A 6,798-nucleotide genomic window follows, 5' to 3' on the forward strand; every position below is an offset into this window, starting at 1 on the left:
AGCTACACAAGTCTTATTAAGGAATTTAGGGCTTAATCCCACATGATTGACATTACTTTATCTTTTATTAGACACATGGTCTCTTTTTAATTGATTTTTAAAAAACTATATGACAGTGGAATGCATTACAATTTTTATTACACATATACAGCACAGTTTTCCATAACTTTGGTTGTATATAAAGTATGTTGACACCAATTTGTGTCTTCATACATGTGTTGGATAATGATGTCTCTAGTTTTATTCCTAGATCCTTGATCCATTTTGAGTTGAGTTTTGTGCCTGGTGAGAGATAGCGCTTTAATTTCATTTTGTTGCAAATGGATTTTCAGTTTTCATATCACCATTTGTTGAAGAGGCTATGTTTTATCAAATATATTTTTTGGCAACTTTTTCTAATATAAGATAATTGCAATTTTTTGATTTAGTCTCTGTGTCTTCTATTCTGTACCATTGGTCTACAAATCTGTTTAGGTGCCAATGCCATGCTGTTTTTGTTACTATTGCTCTATAGTATAGTTTAAAATGTTGCACAGTGATTCCAGCTGCTTCACTCTTCCTGCTAAGAATTGCTTTAGCTATCATGGGTTACTTATTTTTCCATATTAGTTTCATAATCTCTCTTTTTTTATTTTTATGAGGAATGTCATTGGGATATTGATAGAAATTTCATTAAATCTGTATAGTGATTTTGGTACTATGATCATGTTGATAATATCAATTCTGCCTATTCAAGAGAAAAATGGATCTTTCCATCTTCTAAGGTCTTCTCTGATTTCTTTCTTTAGTGTTGTGTAATTTTCATTATATAGATCTTTCACCACTTTCATTAAGTTGATTCCCAAATATTTTATTTTTAGATGAGAAGATACTCATGAGTTGAAAATAAAAGTCCTACAATGAATCAAAAATAGTAATTGAATACAAAGTATTTTTTCAGCAATTATATATAAAAAAAGAGAAATGCAAAATGAAACAAAAGCAGATCTCAAAAAAGACAATCACCTGAAATAAGACAAATTCATTGAAGCGCAGCCCAGGACTTGATCTAACAGAATTTATAGAATATGGAAGTAAGGTTAGAGACAACTGAATTTGTTAAAGGTTTACAGAGCCTTCTATGATTAATAGAAGCTCCGATACTGTGGTTAAACTCCATAACAAGTTAGTCGGTTAGTCTTTTTTTTTTTGTTGTTGTTGTTGTTCTTGAAAATTGAAGCACTCTCAACCCAACGGAATTACCAGCATTCACCACAGCCACAGGCTTGGTATGTTAGGCTTACTTTGGAAGCTCAGTCCAAGTCAATGTCCTCCCATAAATTTTATTTAACAGACATATCCAGATAAATAATAAAACAGAGAGAGAGAGAGAGAGAGATATGCAGAATTTGGATCCCAGTTACACAGACAACCAGTAGTTTAGGTGGAAGCCAAAATAATATTTTATGATTTGAATGTGGTAGAGTTTCCATCATATAATGGCTTTGAAACTTAGTCCTGAATCATTGGTCATGAGCAATGAATCAAAGTGAACATGACAGCAAAGCAATGGGAAGATGTACCCTCCAAGTTCACAGTATCCTCAGTAATAGTTGGGGCAATAAACTGGATGCTGCTGGTAACATTGAGGTCTCAGGACAAGAACACCATTCATGCTTTTATCATTCCTTTGTTTAATTTTGCTACACACACTTTTCTTGTACATACAATATTTGCCAACTCAATTAGTATCTTGACTATCTGTTTTTCAGTGTATACTTCATATTATGACTTTCTCCTCATTTTTATCATCAATGATGTTCTTTTTCAATACATAACTGACTTCTTTTTTCATTTTTTATTTTTTTTATTATTAGTTGTTAAAAACATTACAAAGCTCTTGACAAAGCTCTTTCATATATTTGATTCACGTGGATTATGAACTCCTATTTTTACCCCATATACAAATTGCAGATTCACATCGGGTACACATCCACTTTTTTACATACAGCCATAATAGTGTATGTTGTATTCTGCTACATTTCCTATCCTCTACTATCCCCCCTCTCCTCCCCTCCCTTCCCCTCCCATCTTCTCTCTCTACCCCATCTACTGTAATTCATTTCTCTCTCTTGTTTTTTTCCCTTTTCCCCTCACTTCCTCTTATATGTAATTTTGTATGACAATGAGGGTCTCCTTCCTATACTATGCAATTTCCCTGCTCTCTCCCTTTTCCTCCCCCCCTCTCATCCCTGTTTAATGGTCATCTTCTCGTGCTCTTCCTCCCTGCTCTCTTCTTAGTTGCTATCCTTATATCAAAGATGACATTTGGCATTTATTTTTTAGGGATTGGCTAGCTTCACTTAGCATAATCTGCTCTAATACCATCCATTTCCCTGCAAATGCCATGATTTTGTCATTTTTTAAGTGCTGAGTAGTACTACATTGTACATTTTTTTTATCCATTCATCTATTGAAGGACATCTAGGATGGTTCCATAGCCTAGCTATTGTGAATTGTGCTGCTACGAACATATTTTTAGCAGTATCTCTATAGTACGCTCTTTGAAGGTCTTTAGGGAATAGTCCAAGAAGGGGAATAGCTGGGTCAAATGGTGGTTCCATTCCCAGCTTTCCAAGGAATCTCCTTACTGCTTTCCAAATTTGCGGCACCAATTTTCAGTCCCACCATCAATGTACAAGTGTACAATTTTTCCCACATCCTTTCCAGCACTTGTTTTTGTTGGACATCATAGTGACTGTGAATCTTACTGGAGTGAGATGGTATCTTACAGTGGTTTTGATTTACATTTCTCTGACTGCTAGAGATGGTGAGCATTTTTTCATGTACTTGTTGATTAATTCTAAGTCCTCCTCTGAGAAGTGTCTTTTCAGGTCCGTGGCCCATTTGCTGATTGGTTTATTTGTAATCTTATTGTTTCATTTTTTGAATTCTTTGTATACTCTGGATATTAGGGCTCTATCTGAAGTGTGAGGAGTAAAAATTTGTTCCCAGGATGTAGGCTCCCTATTTACCTCTCTTATCCTTTCTCTTGCTGAGAAAAAACTTTTTAGTTTAAGTAAGTCCCATTTGTTGATTCTTATTATTAACTCTTGTGCTATGAGTGTCCTATTAAGGAATTTGGAGCCCGACCCCACAATATGTAGATCGGAGCCAACTTTTTCTTCTATCAGACACAGAGTCTCTGATTTGATATCAAGCTCCTTGATCCATTTTGAGTTAACTTTTTTGCATGCTGAGAGAAGGGGATTCTGTTTCATTTTGTTGCATATGGATTTCCAGTTTTCCCAGAACCATTTTTTGAAGATGCTGTCCTTCCTCCATTGCATGCTCTTAGCTCCTTTATCAAATATAAGATAGTTGTAACTTTGTGGATTGGTCTCTGTGTCCTCTATTCTGTACCATTGGTCCACACGCCTGTTTTGGTACCAGTACCATGCTGTTTTTGTTACTATTGCTCTGTAGTATAGTTTAAAATCTGGTATCGATATACCGCCTGATTCACACATCCTGCTTAGAGTTGCTTTTGCTATTCTGGGTCTTTTATTATTCCATATGAAATTCATGATTGCTTTAACTATTTCTACAAGAAATGCCATTGGGAGTTTGATTGGCATTGCATTGAACCTATAGAGAACTTTTGGTAATATCGCCATTTTGAAGATGTTAGTTCTGCCTATCCATGAACAGTGTATATTTTTCCATCTTCTAAAATCTTTTTCTATTTCTCTCTTTAGGGTTCTGTAGTTTTCAATGTATAACTCTTTTACCTATATTGTTAGGTTGATTCCCAAGTATTTGTTTTTTTTTTTTTTTTTTTAGGATATTGTGAAAGGGGTGTTTTTCCTCATTTCAATTTCAGAAGTTTTGTTGCTGATATCCAGGAATGCCTTTGATTTATGCATGTTGATTTTATATCCTGCCACTTTGCTAAATTCATTTATTACTTCTAGTAGTTTCTTTGTAGACCCTTTTGGGTCTTCTAGGTATAAAATCATGTCTTCCACAAATAGTGATAATTTAAGTTATTCTTTTCCTATTTTTATGACTTTAATTTCTTTTGTTTGTCTAATTGCATTGGCCAGTATTTCGAGAACTATATTGAATAGAAGTGCTGACAGAGGGCATCCCTGTCTTGTTCCAGATTTTAGAGGGAATGCCGTCAATTTTTCTCCATTCAGAATGATGCTAGCCTGAGGCTTAGCATTGATAGCTTTTACAATGTTGAGGTAAGTTCCTGTTATCCCTAGTTTTTCTAGTGTTTTGAACATAAAGCGATGCTCTACATTGTCAAATGCTTTTTTCTGCATCTATCGAGATAATCATATGGTTCTTATCTTTATGTCTATTGATGTGGTGAATAACATTTATTGATTTCCGCATATTGAAACATTCTTGCATCCCAGAGATGAATCCTACTTGACCATGGTGCACAATTTTTTTGATATGTTTTTGTATCTGATTCATCAGAATTTTTTTGAGGATTTTTGCATCTAGGTTCATTAGAGATATTGGTCTGTAGATTTCTTTCTTTGAGGTGTCTTTGTTTGGTTTCGGAATCAGCGTGATGTTGGCCTCATAGAATGAATTTGGAAGACCTCCCTTTTTTTTCTATTTCCTGAAATAACTTGAAAGTATTGGTATTAATTCTTCTTTAAAGGTTTTGTAAAACTCTGCTTTATTCCCATCTGATCCTGGACTTTTCTTGGTTGGTAGTCTTTTTATGGCTTCTTCTATTTCATCCATTGATATTGGTGTGTTCAAATTGTGTGTATCCTCCTGACTCAGTCTGGGCAAATCATATGACTTAAGAAATTTATTGATGTCTTCACTATCTTCTATTTTTTTGGAATATAGGGTTTCATAATAATTTCTAATTGCCTATTGTATTTCTGTACCATCTGTTGTGATATTACCTTTTTCATCCCATATGTTAGTTATTTGAATTCTCTCTCATCTTCTTTTCATTAGCATGGCTATGTGTCTGTTGATCTGATTTATTTTTTCTGAAGAACCAACTTTTAATTTTGTCAATTTTTTCCATGTTTTTTTTCTTTCAATTTTTTTTTATTTCTGCTCTTATTTTAATTATTTCTTGCCTTCTGCTACATTTGCTGTTGTTTTGCTCTTCCTTTTCTAGGGCTGTGAGATGAAGTGTGAGCTCATTTATTTGTTGGTTTTTTTCTTTTTTTTTTTTTTTTGAGGAATGACCTCCAGGCAAAGAATTTCCCTCTAAAATTGCTTTCATTGTGTCCCACAGATTCCAATATGTTGTGTCTGTATTTTCATTTATCTCTAAGGATTTTTTGATTTCCTCCTCTATGTCTTCTGTAACCCATTGATCATTCAGTTATACATTGTTCATTTTTCATGTGATGTAGGATTTTTCCTTCCTTCTTTTATCATTTATATTCAGTTTCATTCCATTATAATCAGATAAAATGCATGGTATTATCTCCAACCTTTTATATTTACTGAGGGTTGCCCTATGGCATTATATATGGTCTATTTTTGAGATTGATCCATGTGCTACTGATAAAAAAGTATATCCACTTGATGATGGTTGATATATTCTATATATGTTAGTTAATTCTAGGTTATTAGTTGTGTTTTTGAGTTCTATAGTTTCTTAATTCAACTTTTGTTTGGAGGATCTGTCCAATTGTGAGAGAGGTGTGTTGAAGTCACCCATAATTATTGTGTTGTGGTCTATTTGATTCTTGAACTTGAGGAGAGTTTGTTTTATGAACATCACGGCACCATTCTTTGGTCCATAAGTATTGATAATTCTTATGTTTTGTTGGTGAATGGCTCCTTTTAACAGTACATAATGACCTTCCTTATCCCTTTTGATTAATTTAGTCTTGAAGTCGATTTTGTTTGATATGAGGATGGCCACCCTTGCTTGCTTACAAGGACCATGTGCTTGGTATGTTTTTTCCCAACCTTTCACTTTCAGCCTGTGTATGATTTTCCAATCAGACGTGTCTCCTGGAGGCAGCATATTGTTGGATTTGTTTTTTAATCCATGTTACCAGCCTATGTCACTTTATTGGTGAGTTTAAGACATTAACGTTTAGAGTTACTATTGATATGTTGTTTGTACTTCCAGCCATGTTTGATTATTTATCTTTTTTTCTGTTTTAATTTGGTTTGTATCTGCATGATTAGCTTTTCCCCTGCCCTCTTGATTTACTGAGGTACTTCCCATTGTTGGTTTTGGTTATTGTTTTTCATTTTTTCCTTGTGTAGTGTTTTGCTCAAGATGCTTTCCAATGCTTGTTTTCTGGTTAAAAATTCTTTTAAATTTGTTTATCATGAAAAATTTTTATTTCATTGTTGTACCTGAAGCTTAATTTTGCTGGATACAAAATTCTTGGTTGGCATCCATTGTCTTTCATTGTTTGAAATACATTGTTCCAGGATCTTCTCGCTTTCAGCGTCTGTGATGAAAAATCACTTGGTAAGCTTATTGGTTTACCCCTGAGTGTAATTTGCCTCCTTTCTCTTGTAGCTTTTAATACTTTCTCTATGTTCTGTATTTTGGATATCTTCATAACAATGTGTCGTGGTGTTGATATACTGTGATTTTGTATGCTCAGGGTCCTGTATGCATCTACAATGAGTACATCCGTTTCTTTTTTTATCTCTGGAAAGTTTTCCATAATTATTTCATTCAACAGGTTTCTCATTCCCTTTGTTTGAACCTCTATACCTTCCTCTATCCTGAAGACTCTTAGGTTTTTTTTTATGTTATCCCATATCTCTTGCATGTTTTTCTCATGATTTTTTACTAGC

Source organism: Callospermophilus lateralis, unplaced genomic scaffold (genome assembly GCF_048772815.1).
Source record: "Callospermophilus lateralis isolate mCalLat2 unplaced genomic scaffold, mCalLat2.hap1 Scaffold_922, whole genome shotgun sequence".
NCBI classification, from domain to species: Eukaryota; Metazoa; Chordata; class Mammalia; order Rodentia; family Sciuridae; genus Callospermophilus; species Callospermophilus lateralis.